The sequence below is a fragment of the Pinus tabuliformis genome, chromosome 2_2 (assembly GCF_031772625.1).
Source record: "Pinus tabuliformis cultivar Carrire ecotype Pingquan chromosome 2_2, CPIR1, whole genome shotgun sequence".
Classification (NCBI taxonomy): Eukaryota; Viridiplantae; Streptophyta; class Pinopsida; order Pinales; family Pinaceae; genus Pinus; species Pinus tabuliformis.
Window position 1 is genome coordinate 543492013 of NC_142300.1, and position 19487 is coordinate 543511499.

Here is a 19487-nt window from a genome sequence, read left to right on the forward strand (position 1 = left end):
TGTGCCTGAACTTCCACTTAAACTGATACTAGGAGTTGGCTCCCTTATTGGTTCCAAGCGTAACTTATCCAAGGGGATGTTAGCTAGTCTCCTCTCTCTGTACAATTTGAATTCTTGGAATTCCGCCGGGGGAAATTGAATTTGAGCTGTGAGAAAAACTTCTTTCAGTGTGCTTTTATGTTGAAAGGTATCATCAAAAAGGTCATCTTCTTTGGAAAATACTTTTATCTTGACAGTAGTAGTGAAATTCTTAATGACATCATAGGGGTCGAATTGTCTCCCTGGGAACTTGAATAGTCGTAGACACAACATATTGTCTACTTCATTAAATGCATGACCTAAATCAAACAGTGAAAAGGCCTCATAAGCCACAGAAAATTGCGGCCAAATGGCCTTCTTCTTGTCTTTCAGCTCTTTGCTCATACCTCCCACCCCGCAGGTCTGGTAGGCAATCTCTCGTGCCAATAACTTATCAGGGACATATAAGGGTAGGACATGAGGGGAAGCAATGCTTCCAAATACTCTAACATAGGTGAAAAACTCTTCCCCAAACCATCTTGCGACAGGGAGAATGTCAACTTCCGCTTCGGGGGAAAATCTTGGGGCGTCCCTATTATACAACATTCTGTGCAGAGGTAACATGACTCCATGGCAAATTCTGTAAAAATACGGGATAAACTTGGAATCCCACAATTCCTTATGATAAATGTGAATGGGCAAGGGATTCTATGTAGTCCACTTCCAACCTATCAAAGGAAATTTGGAAACATAACAGATTACATCCATAACATAAGCAGATAAACAGAAAGGAGGATAGATCCTTTGAGTAGTAGTTCTTTTGGACGGGTAGTTCCAAATAGATATAGCTAAATTATAAGGCAATATCTGAGCCCAATCCATAATATTGGCATTAGTGGCTGCATCTAATAGGGGTAGCCACTCAGATGAAAACTTGTTGACGTCGGGCCTTCCAAATAGTCTATAGAGCATAGTAGCAGCAAAGCAATATGGGGAAGAGAGGGAACCAGTACTGTACATACCGTGTTTGTCCTTTTTCAATGGTTCTTCCCTCGCCGACTAGTCCTTGGTGCATTCCGCCAAATCTTCGTTTTCTTTGGCGAACTTCTCCACGAACTGCTTGTTGTAGGTTGCCTGCGGCTCTGGTAGATGATACATAAGCCTTAAATTTTGCGAAGTGAATGACCCAATGAGGTCTTGGGCACAAGACTTGAATTGTCTGTTTATTATATCAGCATTGTCCAGTATCCATTTAACCATGTCTGTGTATGGAAGAATCTTGGGTCTTGCCGCTATTCGGTGCAAGAATGAACATGCAAGTTCTGTGATTGATGCCTCAGACAACCTATGTGAGTCTACTGTTGCTTTAACCTCCATGACTCTTGGAATTTCTTCTTCGAGAAGACTGTACATGCCTTCCCAAGTAGTTATGCCGACACCTCTGTTGCAGGTGGTGTTTGTGTATAAGGGTGTCATCTCTTTGTCCTCAGCAACCAGAGATTTTCCCTTCTTTCCCATTACGCTTTGAACACTGCTACGTATATTATTCTGCTTTCCGCTCCTGCAAATTTACAAGTAAGGAAAGAATAATGGTAAGAGATAAGGTGACGGGAAAGCTCTTAATGCCGAAATCATATCAAATATATCACCCTATGTGAAACAACCTTTCGATCAGATCTAAATCTTATCTCATAAATGACCATCAACTAACCATTAAATTGACATTAATGCCCATAACTTGGTATCAGATTACGAGAAAAACTTTATCGAATGATGAGCCCTGCAGATCTGTGATAAAGCGATTTTGCGATTTGCTTCGCAATATTGCAGATCGCAATATCGCTAATCCGTTTCATTAACAATCATTTATCACCTCATGTTTCTGCGAGATGCCCTATCACATATTGCTGGGTCGGGATATTTTATCTTAGGTGATACTTTGCGGCATATGAAAGCTGCGATGCGCGATGGGTTTTTAAGGCATGCAATCTCGCATCGCATTTTCGCAATTTTGGAAGCTTGCTTATATGATGTCCTCCATTACCCTTTGCGATGCGATGTTTTATTGTTGAGAGAATGATTTTATTGGGAACTTATCATAAAACTTAAGTTCTTTTGGGTTTTGCGGGTGTTTTCTTAAGTTTATGATGGTATGTTTTATTCAAAGGGGAATATAAATGATACTTTATATTTTTTTAGAAGGGTCCCCATTTATTTAGTATTAGTAATAAAACTAAATAAAAAGGGGGGTTGTTGCTGGCCACAACAGGTTCTCATGTTTTGGTTGAGCCGGATCTTCGGATGGATTCAAAGCTAAGTTAGGTGGATCTCCAAAATGATAGAACACATGGCCTAGTAACCCATGAACCAGACTGTTCATTGTGGTAAAACATGATTTTGTGTTGCCTCAGATGGCCCAGGAATCCTTGCCAGTGAATGACAGGATATATGGTAAACCCTAGAGGTGGTTTTCTCTTCATTGGGCCTAGTAATCCCAGGTTGGGATACACGGTAAAGCTGGGAGAGTGGGTCTCGGTTTAGGGCCTAGTGATCTAGTGTGGATTGCGGTAAAGCCTGAGAGACTGGGATCTCAGTTTAGGGCCTAGTGATATGGGTTTGGATTGTAGTAAAGCCTGAGAGACTAGGAGACAGGAAAATTCCTCACGGTGTAGGTGGAGAAATTCGGTTGGCATCCATTCTTGTTGGCCTAGTGATCGGGTGGAGATAACGGTAAAGCATGTTATGATGTGTTCATTGTGTTGGCCTAGTGATCCAGGATGGATTGTGGTAAAGCCTAATTTCTATTGATGAGGGTAGGTGGTTTAAACTTGGTATGCCTTGGTTGGTTCTTTTGGTTTGAGTTCCACATTCATGCTTGGAATATGGCATGAGGGTGAATGGCTGAAGATAGATTTGGCTCAGCCATTCTATGATAGGGTGGAACGTTGAAGTCCCATCCCGGGTTTGGATTTTGCATCATTAATGAAAGGTTATTTCTCCTTATATTTCTATGATTATTATGTTGGATTATATGTGGTGTATATGGTTGTGATTTCATTGATATTTCTGTCCCTATTATGTTGGTTATGTATATGTTTTATGACAACAACTATGTATGGATCTCATCATGTTTTTACTTGTAAATGAGTATCTATGGCCTAATAGATGATAATGCAACAAATGACATGAAGGAGCAATGGTTCATAGTGATTCTCAGATAAGTATGAGATCCCTACTCTTAATTATGTTGTTTACACCTGTAGGTTACATGTTGATGATATGTTTAACGGAATGCCTGACATGGCTAGTAGGGGTCTGATTAAGGTCTTGTTCAACTTATTGCTTTTGCATCATTGTTTCCCTTTGATTTTACTGATTTTAAGCTATCACTCCATTGTAGGCAGTGGCCTGGGCTCTGGACCTGAAAAAGTGGCTTAAATCCCGGGGTCGTTGGCACAGAACTGACAACTTTGGTCTCTGGTCACTGGCAGGCAAGCCTGTGAGAGTGCATTTGGGTCTTTAGTCACTCCGTTGTCCATAGCATGAGAGTGATTGTGGCTTAAGAGATCCAAAACAACAGTGGGACCCAGGGACAGGCTGTCTGAGTGGTTGACATGTCTCTTGAGGATCCTAAAGCTGATGTTGGATGACTGTGTGTGATGTTTCTATCGATTCCACTTCCTTAAGGTCACATAGGAGGTCGAATCTGATCATAGTAGCCTCTCGTCTCATGTTTACCTCGGTTAGCATGGTTGCTTAGCACTATTTATAAAAAACACAACATAAATACTCCATACTCTGATATTTCCTACCTAAATAGACTGCTCCAAGGGACAACAAAAGTAGTTTAGGCCCTTTATCTCATAGACACACAACACCCATTTTCTTGTGAGCATTAAAATAAAATGCTCTAGTACAAGTTTTCTGAGCGCTCATTTTGCTAATTGTGTATTATTCCTTTCAATAAAGGATGGTTAATGGCAACATAAACAAAACAAGAAAAAACCCATTTAGATTACATAAATCTAGTCCACCACATTACCTTGTGTAGTGGCATCGATATGTATCCCAATGGCAACTCCAATGGGGCTCTACATCAAATAGGGGAAAGTGTATGCTACACATGAGAGAAAGGGCTTGTAAGGAATTATGTGCAAGAGGGCTATGCCGATTTCTATTGCAACAAATATCTTATGTAAACACATCATCCACAAATCTACTCTCCACACATCATCCTTTGTTCTTGAAACACTAATGGTGATCCCTTTAAAGATATAATGATAACAGAGTGCAAGTTCGAGTAGCAAACTGTCTCCAATGATGCCACCTTCACCATCGTTGTTCAACAATTAAGCTAAAGTGCCCAAGCATCGTGGCCATGGAGAGAAAGGGCGTAAGAGGTTGCAAATCTAATCTCTTTGGACAAGATGTATATTTGATCATTGGAGAAAGTCTATTACACTGCCACATGAGGTGAGATCTTGGCTCATATGTGAACAAAGTCACAATGTCATGCCAGGTTGCAAATATGAAGAGGTCAATAAAAGAGGGAATCAAAGGTCAAGCCAAAAACTTCTCATGCTACATAAATGAGCATAGGATAAGATTATGAACATCCCTTACTGTGTACATCTTAATTCATGCAGAGAGAGGGGTTAAGGGTTAGGATTTCGAACATAAGAGAGAGCACATGTTTGATTGGGTTTCTCACACATAGTCAGAGAAAAGGCTATGGAAAAATGGAGACTTGGATAAGGTAATGGCATATCTCAGAGGTTAGACTTGCAAAGAATATGACAAAAAGGTAAGACCTGCAAAGAATATGACATATATGACGAGCTTTTGCGTGAGGCCTACTATGATACCATTATTGGACTGCAAATGTAAGAATTGGAGGATAAACATGAATTTCTTTTCCATTAATATAAACCACATTTAAATACATCATGTTGACTGTTGGATTCATTTTCCAAGGCCTCTTGGACTCTTGATGTCTTCTTCACCACAACCAAACATATTAAGTGTCTAACATGTCTAAAAGGACAAAATATATTTTTTTGCAAAGTTCGGAGGAATACAAGTAGGATAATTTTTTTTTTTTCTTGAGAACTTTATTTATTACTATTATTAATTGTCAGCTAGGCTGATCCTAATCCAAGGCCAACCCTAATGTTGGATGGCAGAACAATATACCCACGAGAGATTATCACCAAGATTATGCAAGGCTCGATTGACCCCTAACACCCTTTGGGGCAATTTTTATTCCCTTACAAGTGGTTGTCACCCTCAACCCCTCTCCACGAGATTCGAATCAATGGCCTAATAAAACTAAACCTCACACAAACAAACTAATCTATTATGAAAAATTAATTTATAAACACATCTTAACGCAACTAAATATACCATCCTAATATAAATAAAAAAAAATTAATCGATAAAAAGAATTGATTTATAAACCCATTTTAACGCAACTAAATATACCATAATAATATAAATTAAAAAAAATTAATCGATAAAAAAAAACTTAATGTTGATTATTTAAACATCTAAATATATAAAGTAATGGATAATTGCATCTTCTTCAATTCTTAATATTAAAAAAGAACGTAAACATCACCTTCTCATCACACCAAACCTTCTCCTCACATGTACCTTATTTTTAAATAATAAAAATAGTGGAGGATTGAATCACCAACCATCATTGACATGCTATCACGTCTTCCATTATCTTGTTAATTTTTTTTAATAAAGTGCGATGTAAGACCGAAGTAACCATTTAATCATTTTGTAGACTAAATCTTGATTTGATGGTAAAGCAAAGTTCTAATATTCCTTCACTAATATTCGATTTGAAAGACAAATTTTGTCAGCAGGTGTCTCGCCTATTGTAAAATGCTCGATTCACACTCTGTGAGGAATGTATCTCCCGTCGTAAAAAGACAAAAAAGGGCTTTGTTAATGTACAATTTTATAGGCACGCGGTAAAGCAAAAGTAACAGAGAAAAACAAAAACTAAACGGAGGTTGGCAAACCAAGCATGCTGTGCTCTTTGGTAGGAAATGAGGAGGAATATGCCTATGCTTTGCCTACGCTATTATGACAAGCACAGATTCGTGCTGCGTCTGCTTCAATGCAGTAGTTTTCTATCCGACGACAATGTTATTTCATTTGGTTGGGCGCACTATACTCTGTTTTGGGTAGAAATTTGCCTCTGGCCTTGCTTTTCATCTTACATCTCTGGTAAGACTCTCAATCATTCTTACTGAAAAAAGAAAATTCTCAATCATTCATTTTATTTGTCATGCAATACGCTATCTGTCAAGTCGATCCTATCTCAGTGCTTCACCACTTTTTTGTATCATGGTTATCATTAATACCTTGAAGAAGAACTTTTCATCTGCATCTGTGTTGCATCCAAAGAGTCGAGATCAACTGCATAATTTTATTTTGATTTGGTTGTCTTTGGGGACTACTGTTTTGTTTTATGGGTAATTGGACAATTGGTTTGTCTTTATATTGAAGAGGCTTGATGAAATCAAACCTGTTCTGATGCACTGTTGTCATGTTTATATACCAACTGGGTCAATACTCAACCCCATTGCTCAGCAGGTTTGCAATTGCAAATTGGTTGAAAGTCCACGGGAGTTACTTTATTTACTTACACTAACATCAGATGCCTTAATTCTAAAGGCCATGTTGGAACCTAGTCCCTCTGTCACCTTTTGAAGCTCCTCGTGTGCAATAAATCCTTCCGCTGATGAACTCCTGCGTTATGTTAGAGTAGATGGTAAATTGGGTTTGCATAGGGTCTAACACATCATGTCCTGGCCGGTGCAGTCCTCCAAGCCATAACTAAACATGGGTGCCTAATAATCACGAACTTAGTTTGAGCCCTGAACTTCGCCAGCTCAAAGTCAATGCCAAACCCATAGTGCCCATAGGTCCATTACATCGGCATTATGTTGTTTTATGCAGGATTTGGATCCTCAATGTTATTTGTTCGATGTCACTTTCAGGCCCTGGCATTCTTACCCTTTGGTCATTATGATCTGTGTTTGTTTTCCCTCTTTTAATGTGTTTGGAAGACAGTCTTGTCATAATAAGGTATATGTTTTCAATTCTCCGTCATCTGGAGGGATGGCATTGCTGTGAGAAACGTTTGACATCCGGTAAACGCATGAGAAACCAGAACCAATTGTTAACTAAGGAAGCAGAGGATTTTAGTCATATAGTGCTTTTGATATACTCATGGAATAAGCCCAATTTGAGTAATTCACTTGCATATAGAATGACAACTAAAAGAACTAAAATAATTTATTGGTAGAAATTCATTAAAATTTTGATTGCATTGCTCCTTGTGAAAGACTGTAAAATTCTTGCGGTGCCTGTAATTACTGAGAAAGGTCATTCGGCAGGTTAACTTGCCATTTATTCTCCTTCAGTTTATCAAGAGGCATCCAAATGCTCGTTGAATCATTATGAACCAAGAGAACGAGATTTTGTACTTTCTTGATACTATCAGCATCTGAAAATATTTAGACTCCAATGGGGTATCTTTGAGAATCTGATCCAGCATGATCAAGAATCCCAAAGCCATCTTTATCTCTGTAGTTGTTTTTCCTTGTCCATAATTTTTTGTTGAATGGAGGCAACGTTGAGTCAATGTATATAGGGCAAGATTAAGATTAAGTTGGAGGAGAATATGCCAGAGAGTCCAAATAGGTGGATCCGATAATTGGCTGGAAACTGGTAAAAGAGAAGTTGTGTAGGGATGAAAGGATGAACCGCACCACTATAAAATAAGAGTACATGGAAAAAATTACCTCAAAACTTTCTCTGTCATGTCCTTAGTGGCCTACAATGGCCAAGGTTAGCCAAATGCATACAAAAGAAGCAAAAAATGTGGGGTTAAGTCAGGGTATAGGAATGAAAAGTTGAACCAAACCACCACAAAATATTAGGATATAGCAGAAAAAAGCTACGAAACTGCCATTGCGATCTCTTTAGTGGTCTTCAATGGCCAACGCCACCAAACACACTCAAAAGAAGCTAAAAATGTGGGATTAAGTCTGGTTATAGCCATGCTTTAACATCAGAATTTCTGTTGAACCTATGCATATGTGGACATCAACTAAATTTGGAACAATAGAGAGAAGATTAGCATGGCCTTTGAACAAGGATCACACAAGCAAATTGAAAAATGGTCTAAATTTTAACATTATTGAAATAGGGGAATGGGTCAAGTCTTAAGACCAATAGCGAAGAAGGACAAGTTCAAATCTAGAGGTATCTACTATCTTTCACTAAAGGCCATTGAGAGGTTGGGGTAAGATAGTAGCACATACTTGTCAAGTGAAAGAGAGAAACCTTAGGAAGCCACACATCACTATTAGACATTGAGCCTTGAAGGCTGACCTTTTCAACACAGTCAAGAAATAACAAGTTGGGGAGCTTGAACAACTTAGAGTGTTTGAAAAGAATAGAAGTAGGGAGTGAAGACCAAAGCCATGATTAATTGTGCCAAGGATGTTGAGGAACCTACAATATTTCATTTTGAATATTTACAAAGAAAGCATGGATAATAAATTATGTCTGCTATCAAGGTGAGATGACAGAATCGAAAAGAACGGGAGATGTTTGCACTAACTATTAAAATAACAAGTGATTAACCAAGGCATTAATTAGAAAGGTTGTACTTTTTATAGTCTCTGAATTTGAGAGAAGCCTCCTTTTAATCATTTACACTAAGACGAGTTGTCCAATCTTATATAGGGCATGACTAATGGGAAATCTTTAGGGATGGACATGATTCAATTTGAATTTTACAAAATGTTATAGCTTATGGTTTTTTATCAGGCAAAATCCATTTTAGATATGTTGTCAATCCTTTGGGGATTTTATTATGACAAACTTTATAGATGCAGACTCATTGAGTTCATCCCAAAAGGTCCAAATGGGGAATATATATATATATATTATAAAAAAACATGCAGCCAAATTAGTTGCATAATATATGAAAACATGCATATTTGTACATTAGTGAAGGTAGAAATGACATTCGTAGTACATTAATGATTAATCATTCAAGCATTGACCATCTAGAATCTAGATTCTAGCAATTACAAACAAACATACAAATTTTTAAGCCACAAAAAAGAAATTAGTCCATTAACTTATGGAATGAAATAGGTTATCTAGCAACTATGAACAATAACATGACCAAATAGTTATGTTTACAAAATAGGCCATTTGTGCACTAAAGTATGAAGACTGAAAGGTCCAGTCACTCCAAACAATAAATTGAGCTAGTTGCTAAATACCTCTCTTCAGAAGGAATGTTCACTAATTGTGAAAGCAACCATGTTGCCAAATGTTGTAGCTATGGGGTATCACCACCGTGCATGCTCCATTACTCCTTGAGAAGCAATGTTCCACCATCGCGTATACCAAGATCCTCAACATTAGTATCATTATTCATTCTTTGCCTCTTGTCTAGCCTTTGCCTCTACCTCAATCCTCTAGGGACATTAGTGAACACCACCCAATTTTGATGAAACTGCGTGATCCAAGCCTTAAAATATGGTAGAATGGTTTGTAAACTACCGTGGATATTTCGCTGGACAGTTCATCGCAACATTGTTAGGATATTCCAACACATAGGAAATAGTTAAGTATAACTTGGTCTAGTATAGAGTTAGGTAAAGTGTGTTTCTTTACTATGTACATTTTGTAACTTACAATCCGACGGTCACGGTATGTAGTGATCCGACGGTTCATTCTCTCCTCGGTATTACCGGCACTTGATCCGTGGGCTTAACACCCGGTTGGTCCATGATCTCTATTTAAAGAGCATAGAGGGTCATTTGTAGGTTAACTGTTCATGAGAGAAGCTTATGTAAAATTTCATTCTTTTATTAATAAATTGCCTGAAGTGGCTGCGTTGGCTCAGGCCGTGGATTGTTTCCCTCTTTGAGGGTTTTAACCACGTCAAAATACTAGTGTATTGATCTGTGATCTGTTTGTGAGCGGTGTCCTTTGGTGTTATGTCTGAGGAACTTACCCTGTAAATTCCTACATGGTATCGGAGCTATTTGAGGGCCGCGTCCGTTGGTGATCCAAATCTGAAGCCGGTAGAACTTCATCCGACTGTCGTTTCCTAGATCTACTGTTTCTGACTACTTTCGGGCCGAGAGGACTGCTCTATTGTGTTAGGAGCATCTGTTCCAGTGAGGAACCCCTTTCGTTTCACGCGAAAAGGTTTCCGGTAGCCCTAGCTACGTCATTTTTAAGATCTGGAGGTATACAATGTTTATTTACAGTTTACAGTTATTTTCTCTCTGTTTATTTCGGTTTCGGTTTATTTAGCTTTTTTGTTTTTTTAATTACCGGATCTATACCTTTCATTTCTGCGTATGCTCTTTGCCCCGCGACTCTGTGCGATCTGGGCAAATCAGAAACAGAAAGGAATGATTTTTCTCATGCGTATGCTCTTTTCCGCTGCGCCTTAGTGTGATCTCGGAAAATCAGAAACATTGAGGAAAATATTTAGTTTCCGGCTAAAGCTAACTTCGAGCCGTAAGGTTCATTTTTTTTGTATGTCCGTGTTGGGTTTTGTGTTTTTTGTTTTGTAGGGAAAAAGAGCTTTCTCAAGCAAGCACGCAACCCAAAGCTTCAGTGCCCCCCTCCCCCCGCTCTCTCTCTCAAAATTTTAGTTTAGCTCACTTGGTCCAAAGATAATTTATGAGAGTAGAGGTCTTGAGTTCAAGTCTCCTTTTTGTGGGGGTGGATTTTTCATTTCCGCACATTCCCGCACTTCGTCGGTATTTTCATCAACTTTTCTTCAAAAAGCCATAACTTCTTCATCCGGAAGCCGTTTTCAGAGCCGTTTTTTTTGAACCAGCCTAATTTTTCGAGATCTTTCCATTGGAACACTTAGTTTCAGCATCTATAGCTTCAGTTTCTATTAAAATGGAAAGTCCATGCCAAGTTATTCTTGATAGCACCAACTACTTCCAATGGTGGTCCTACATTGTGGATTTACTTAGAAGTAAAGGTCTCTACAGAATAGCCTCAGGCCAAGAAACCAAACCGAAAGATGAAGATAAGGCAACTAAATGGGAAAATAGGCAAGATCAAGCACGTGGGTTGATAGGGATGTTTATTTCTCCAGATCTTAGATTTCATATTGCAGAACTTGATACTCCTGAGGAAGCAATGAAACAAATCACTTAAGTTTTTGGAATTAAAAATGAACTTAAAGCCCATCAACTCGAAAATGAGTTGCTTACATTGGACCCCAATAATTTTTCTTGCATTGAAGATTTTTTGTCCAAGTTCAAAACCCTTAGACTTCTCTTGGAAGGTTTTAAGGTTAAGAAAGAAGATAGTAACCTTATCTATTCCATTCTTACTAAGTTGGGACCAGCCTATTCTGTGTTTGTTTCCACCTTCCATTCTACAAGAGAAGCCTTCATTTCTCAAGGACAAGCCTACAAGTCCCCTTCCTTTGATTCCTTTTGTGATTCTTTAATAAGAGAACAAGAAAAACTCTTACACCTTGGTCTTCTTCATCTTGGAAACTCTTCTAAGAAAGCGTTAGCCGCCCAGCAGCAACCAAATTCAAAGAATTCTAAGAAGTTGTATCCTAAAAGGAATGGTCCTAAACCAAACAAGGGTCCTAAGCAATTTCAGCCTCAAAATGAAAAATCATTTCAACAAAATGATAAGACAAATAAAAACAAAGGGAAGAAGACTGATAGACATTGCAACTTTTGTAATCGAGATGGCCACTTAGAATCCAAATGCTTTAAGAAGATGGAAGCCTTGGAAGCAGCAATGAAGAAGCATAACATCCATTTGGAGCACTCTTCAACTTCAACTTCAACTTCATCTTCAGGGATAGCACTTTCTGCATGTGGTTGTCAAGCATCTCGGTCTGGCTATGCACTAAATGTATCTTCTTCTTCTCATTCTCATGAGTGGCTCATTGATTCTGGAGCTTCTTATCACATGGCCAAAAACAAAGCCATGTTTTCTTCTTTAAATGATTGTAACACGAAAAATATATATGTTGGTGATGATAGATCTCTTAGTGTTGTAGGGACTGGAACTGTTCATATAGACAATGGTCAATATAATGATGTATTATGTGTTCCAACCTTATCCTGCAACCTTCTATCTGTATATCAGATAACTCATTCAGGTGAAGGTAAAATCGTTGAATTTTCACCTCACAATGTTGTAATTAAGGACCTAAGAGATCCTAGACAGATTTTAGCTACTGGCATTGCTCATGATTCTACAAGGTTGTATAAGTTTCACAACTTTGGGTCATCAAATCTTCCCTCGGTATTTGTTGCTCATAATGATGAAGTGAGCAAACTTTGGCATGAGTGATTTGGTCACTTAAACTATCGCTCTCTTCAGAATCTATGTAAAGAAAATATGGTGACAGGTCTTCCAATGGTATCTTGCAGAGATGGTGTTTGTTCCGGATGTGTACTCGGAAAACATCATCGGGACAGTTTTGAAAAACGTGCCTCTTGGCACGCTTCAGCCCCTTTACAGCTTGTGCATAGTGATTTATGTGGTCCACTTCCAGTTGTTTCATTCTCTGGCTACAAGTATTTCTTAACTTTCATCGATGATTTCTCCAGACGCACTTGGGTATACTTCTTAAAACTCAAGAGTGAAGTATTTAACATGTTCTTGGCCTTTAAGGCCTTTGTTGAAAAACAATCTGGACATCAAATTCTTAAGCTAAGATATGATAATGGCGGAGAATATGTTAACAACAAATCCATCAACTTTTTCACTGAGAATGGAATTCAAATGCAACATACTGTTCCATATACTCCACAACAAAATGGTGTCGCTGAAAGGAAGAATCGCACCTTAAAGGAAATGGCTAATTGTATGCTTCAATCTAAAGGACTTAGTCTTAATTATTGGCAGAAGCAATTAACTGTGCGAATTGCATAATAAATCGCACTCCTACTAAGGTTTTAAAGAATATCATTCCAGAAGAAGCATGGAGCTCAATTAAACCAGATGTAAGTCACTTTCGTGTTTTTGGAAGTGAAGCATGGGCCCATATTCCATATGAGAAACATAAAGCTTTAGAATCTAAGAGTGAAAAATGTATTTTTGTTGGATATTCTGAAGATGTCAAAGGATATAGACTTATTCCACTTAAGTCCAAAAATGTTATCATTAGAAGAGATGTAAAGTTTGCTGAAAATATATCGGCCTACGAGCCTAGTTCGGTGGATGTGCCACCTCTCCCTATCTCTTCTACTTTTGAAAATATTTCTTCTTCAGATGATGAAAGCAAGGATGAAAATCCTCCCCCACCTTCTCAAGATCCTCCTTCAGCTCCTCAGCTTCCAAAATGGGTCCGTGCTACTCGGGATGTAGCAGGTGATCTTGCCGGTGATCCTACAGATCAGCGACGTACACGTTCTCAGTTTGATAGAGCCTCTTCTTTACTGGCTCAAGCTTCAGTGAATTATGATCCTGACACCTTTGCAGAAGCTTCAGGCCATCCAGATTGGGAAGCAGCTATGAATGAAGAATATCATTCATTATTGGCAAATGATACATGGGATCTTGTTCCTCTACCAAAGGGACGAAAACTTGTTAGATGCAAATGGGTTTATAGAACCAAGTATGGACCAGATGGGAAAGTTGATAAACATAAAGCTCGTCTTGTTGCTAAGGGTTTTTCACAAGTTGAAGGCATTGACTACACTGAAACCTTCTCCCCTGTTGCCAAAATGAACTCTATCCGCCTTGTTCTTTCCCTTGTTGCCTCTTTCAAACGGGAAGTCCATCAGATGGATGTTAAATCTGCCTTCTTGCATGGGGACTTGCATGAAGAAATCTATATGGAACAACCTATTGGCTTTATACAAACAGATTCTAGCCTTGTATGTCGGCTTAAGAAATCCCTTTATGGTCTCAAGCAAGCTCCTCGAGCTTGGTATGCCAAAATGGATAACTTTCTTTTAGAAAATGGCTTTTCTAGGTGTCATTCTGACAATACTGTCTACACCAAGAAAGTGGGCAAGTCTCTTATTATTCTTGTTCTTTATGTTGATGATCTTATCCTGACTGGTAGTGATCCCAACCTTATAAACCATGTCAAGTCTAGCCTTAAAAGGAAGTTTGAAATGACAGACTTAGGACAGTTACATTATTTTCTTGGTCTTCAAGTCTTGCAATCCAAGGAAGGTATTTCCCTTTCCCAGTCCAAGTATGCCTGTGATATTCTACGCCATTTTCACATGGAAGACTGTAAGCCAGCCCCTTCTCCCTTTTAGTCTGGAGTCAAACTTTCAGTCACTTGTACTTCTCCTGAAGTTGATGCTACCTTATACCGTCAACTTGTAGGAAAACTTTTGTATCTAACCCATACTCGTCCTGACCTTTCCTTTGTCGTTGGCCTTGTTGCTCGGTTTATGCAAAATCCACATGAAAGTCATTGGAAAGCAGCTAAAAGAATACTTCGTTATGTTCGAGGTACAGTTCAGTTTGGAATTCATTACAGTGCCGAAGCAGCTCCTCTATTGGTTGGTTTCACTGATTTCGATTGGGCTGGTGACCCTGATGATCGGAAGTCTACTGCAGGTTATGTGTTCACTCTTGGTTCAGGACCTATTACATGGGCTTGCAAGAAACAAGGTGCCATTTCTCTTTCTTCAACAGAAGCAGAGTATCGTGGTGCCGTAGAAGCCAGTAAGGAAGCCTTGTGGCTTCGTCAGATCCTGTCAGAATTTCGCTTTCAGTAGCAGCATCCGACTACACTTTGGTGTGATAATCAAAGTGCCATTCAACTATGCAAAGATCCAGTCCAACATCAGCGCAGCAAACACATTGAGCTGCACATGCACTTCATCAGAAAGCTCATTCACGACCATCTTCTTGAAGTGCAATATTGTTCAACAGATGATCAAGTTGCAGACATCTTTACGAAGGCTCTCACAGAGGCGAAGTTTACTAAACTTCGATTTATATTTGGAGTTCAGGAAGTTGTCACTAAGGGGGGATAGGCTCTAGTGCCTCCTTCCTTCTCCTATTGTGTCATATTTGTAAATCCTTCAATCCTATCCCAAGTTGTTCTTAAGGGGGGATGTTAGGATATTCCGACACATAGGAAATAGTTAAGTATAACTTGGTCTAGTATAGAGTTAGGTAAAGTGTGTTTCTTTACTATGTACATTTTGTAACTTACAATCCGACGGTCACGATATGTAGTGATCCGACGGTTCATTCTCTCCTCGGTATTACTGACACTTGATCCGTGGCTTAACACCCTGTTGACCACTACTGGTCAACTGCCCATGCAGTGCACCTCCTTTCTGTTGGCAGAGAAGGGTAGCTCCTGAGCGATGTGTCCGTCCCAGCCTACAGTCATCAGCAGCTTGATCATTTTTGTTGTAAACCCAGTCTGCGTGTATGAGTTGTAAATAATCTAAGCAAATCAGAGTCATGTATGTAAAATTGCCTAGGTGGACCTAACTTTCTAATGATGATCTGCGTCCCGGGAGGTTTTTAGTCTCACCGATCCATGGATCGGCAGAGTTTTCCTTCAAACCCGACCCCAAAGCCGGGATGCATTTTGTTATTAGGACTTTAGGAGAATCCTAGCATGTTAATCTGCTAGATTATAGCTGTGTCGCAGAACTGGGTGTTCTATGAGGGTCTGTATTAAGTGGATTCATCCCTTTGAGATGTAAATTGTAAAAATCATGATGAAATGTGTCTTGAGGGTTGAAAATGTTGTAAATCCCCTCATGAGTCCTAGGTCCTAGGTCCTAGGTGATGTTTCCAACGGCTTAGTTTGATGATCCATCTTAAATTGAATTAAAAATTTAAAAAATGAATAAAAATAATAAATTTAAAAAAAAAAAAAAATTAAAAAAAATCAAAAATCAAAAATAAAAAAAAATTAAAAAAAAAATCGAAAAGCATAAAAATTTCTTTTTTGTGTGTGGAGAATTGCTTTTACCGCATTCAGTCGTTTATCATTGCATATCTTTCACGCTGAGATCCGAATCCATTTTAGATATCTGGTTTCCCTGTTGTTTGAAGCGAAATTATTTCTCTTATTTTGGCTGGATATTTAAAGCTTTGTTCCGATCATTTGATGAATGGTGATTGCTGTTTATGATTTACGCTCTTATATCACCTAGAAAGTACTCATTTAGGCACTGGTCTATCAAATCAATAAAACCATTTTAGTGCATCTCTTCTCCCGGCCCAACTGTTGTGGCAGTTGGCCTTCATCTTTCCTCAGGGTCTACCCCCCTTAGCCGTGGGAGACAGGCTTAAACGGAGAGACCGGGGATCAGAGTGACAACCCCCGGTCTGAGCGTTGTCGTGTCAGTTTGCGCGACAACATTTTTTGGCGCCGTTGCCGGGGATAGAGTTTTTCTGTCCTTGGTCCTTGTTTTTCAAGCTTTTCTGTGCTTAGCTTCTGGTTCAAGTGGCGACTCCACTTCCTGCAAGAGTGTACACTAGAAGACATCCAGGCAGTCTGTGCAACCCCACTCCGGATCCTGAAAAGGTTTACAGGGTGCGATCACACAAACTCGCTTTTCGTGCACTCCTTACAAATCTTGGACAAGAAGCCCTTTCTGACGTTCATCTGCTCTTTAGGGGTCAAGTTAGGCGCAACACCATGAGTCTGTTGGGCCCTTGTGATTTCTCTAACATTCCTGGAGCCCCCAATGATATTCCATCTGTTGGGATAGACAAATTGCCTAGCTTTCATGGAGATAATGCCATTACGGTTAATTCCCATTTGCGAGATTTCAACATATGGATGGCTAAGTATGCTAGATCTCCTGATTTTGATCATGAAGATGTCAGGATGACCCTTTTTATCTTGACTCTAGGAGGTGATGCTCATGACTGGTTTACAGAAAAACCTCCTAATTCTTTTGACTCTTTACAATCAATCATTAATTCATTTAGAGAAAAATATGGAGATAAGAGAGAGGGACGACATCTTGTAAGAGCTCTTACTCTGATGAGAAAGAGAGAAGACGAAACTGTTGAGGAATTTAATAGAAGGTTTAATGGTATTATTAGAGAATTACCTCAAGACTATAAACCTTCAGATAAAACTCTCCAAGATTTTTATATTGATGCCTTTGGTCCTGAGCCATCTTATGAGTTAAGGCGTGCTAAACTTACTGATTATCGAGCTTGCCAAACCTTAGCTGTAGAACTTGAGAAGGACAAGGCAGCTTCTGGGAAGTCTGAAATCCCAGGTTTTGATAGGGCTGCTACGAAACTAAAGGAACCTAAGGGAAAAGCAGCCCAGGAGCCAGAAAGTGAGCTTGTTCTTAAATTGCTTCAAAAAATTGAAACTATGGAAATCAATCATAATAAGGAGATAAACACTTTGCAGAATAGGTTAATTCAAATGGAAAGAGCGCAACCGCAAAATTTTCAGCCTCGAAATAATAATAACAGAAATAGTAACTGGCAAAGAAAGGGTCAATCTAGTGAGCAAAGGCCCCCTAATCCGCTTACCAATCTGGTGGATAATGCTCCTCCTTACTGTCGTGCTTGTGATGATTTTCACGAAGAATCCTCTTGTCTCAGTATCAGAAGACTTTTCGATAATGGAATGTTTGGGACAGGTGAGCAAATAAACATAGTAGGGAGCAAGTTTCCTTTGCCCATGAATGATTGGATAGAGGTTAAGGAAAGGAGCTATGATATTATGAATCCTTCATCTGCTTTAGGTATAAATAACCTTGAGAAGGAAGATGACATTTTGGCCAGGTTATATGGTGAGAAACCCTCTCCTGAGAAAATTTTAGAAATTGCTAGAGATAAGGGTTTAACATACCAGAGAAAGGATAGAGATCAGAGCGGGAATCAAATTCCCTCTCAAACTCTAAACCCTGGCATAAACTCTGGAATAGATGTCGATTTGGGAAGTTGGTTTAATAATGCTAAAATCTGGGTTCCTGTATCTGAGATCGCTAAGATCCCTTCCCAAAAAGACAAGTTACTAAAAGCAATTCAGGGTCCTCAAGACAACGCTTCTCAACAGAAGATTCGCGAGGTTGATTATCATGATGCTCCTATTTATCTGCAAAGCGTAGATGCTGATAACAAAGACCATCAACCCTTCTTTATCACCTTATTGGTCAATGGGTATAAATTGAATAACTGCATGTTGGATTCAGGCGCATCTGCTTGCGTTATGACTAAAAGGGTCATGGAACAGCTTAATTTAAGAGTTTCCAGACCCTACTATAATATATGTGCCATGGATTCCAAGAAAATCGAAGTACATGGTTTAATCAAGGATTTACAAGTTCATCTTTCAGTTTACCCAGACATCATGGTTGTTATGGATATTGTTGTTGTTGATGTACCTGATGCTTGGGGTATGTTGTTATCTAGAAAGTGGGCCTCTGATCTAGGAGGAAGCATTCAAATGAATTGGTCATATGCTATGATTCCTTCTCCTAGCGGTGATGGTTTTATTAGGCTAAATAGAGAGCCCGAGAGGAAATTTCATGTTGAAGATCCTAAGAGGCCTCATAACGAAATAATTAGAGAACAATCTGACATCGGGAAACACTCTATCATGTCCAATTTCATAATTCCTCCCGATGATAAGATTAGGGCAATCAATGGAGGACTTTATTGTTGGAAGCATTTAAGTTTTTGTACTCCAGATAATGTTCCTAGAGTTAATCAGGTTGGGTCTTCATCAGCAAACATGCATGCAGAACTGAAATTTTCGATATGTCAGGGAATGACCAAATATGGAAGGAGGTGTACCCACCGAACCCGTAATGGAGCATCTTTTTGTTTGAAACATATGCTTCGGGACAGCCATAGTTTGGACAGCTGTGATGGAAACCCAAGTTCCAGTAGTTTAGGAAGTAACCCAAAGAGGGCAAGAGGGTCTGTTGAGAGACAGTCATCTGAGAAGGAAGCAACTTCTGCAAACTTTCATCACAAAGGAAGTCAAAATGAACAAAGTTTTCTGCCCATTTCAGACCTGGAAAGAGTTTCAGGAGGTGTGTCCCAGAAATTGCATGATGAAAATTATCTAGTTGAAAGGAATCGATTGCATGGTTCTTCGCTGCCAGAAAGGGCTGCTTCTAAAGTCTCATATAGGAGTACAAATTGTTTGCGTTGTATTGGAAGTTGCTGCAATCATGGTGGCCAATGCACACGCAGGGCAAAACAAGGTTCATCTTATTATGAAAAGCATTTACCAAACTCACTGGGGTTTCGTCATAGATATACTGCATCAATGTTGAATGAAATTTTCAAAACTACAAGCTCTGAAGCAACGTGCCAGCCTAAGGATCTCTTACATAAATACATGAATATGTGCCAGTCAGGAGGAGGTAACTATGATTCAGATTTCGAGAACAGAGGTTTGGATTGCATTGATGACAAGCTGTCAAAAAATATGAAAGATGCAGAAG

The 19487-nt window shown here is 39.1% G+C and overlaps 1 protein-coding gene and 1 non-coding gene across 3 annotated transcripts in view; both read left to right on the forward strand.

The window, feature by feature from the left end:
• The first annotated feature begins 5862 nt into the window (after positions 1–5862).
• LOC149193767 (putative calcium-binding protein CML21) overlaps positions 5863–19487 on the forward strand; it is a 350186-nt gene continuing 336561 nt past the window's right edge. The window contains exon 1 of one of the 2 annotated variants that reach the window (XM_089404942.1): positions 5863–6258. The gene's annotated coding sequence lies outside the window, so the exon portion shown is untranslated. The remainder of the gene's footprint in view (positions 6259–19487) is intronic. The other variant, XM_089404938.1, reaches the window with a different exon arrangement.
• On the forward strand, positions 8127–8233 carry LOC149193768 (U6 spliceosomal RNA). The gene has a single exon (XR_016255369.1). It is a non-coding gene; the product is annotated as a U6 spliceosomal RNA (small nuclear RNA).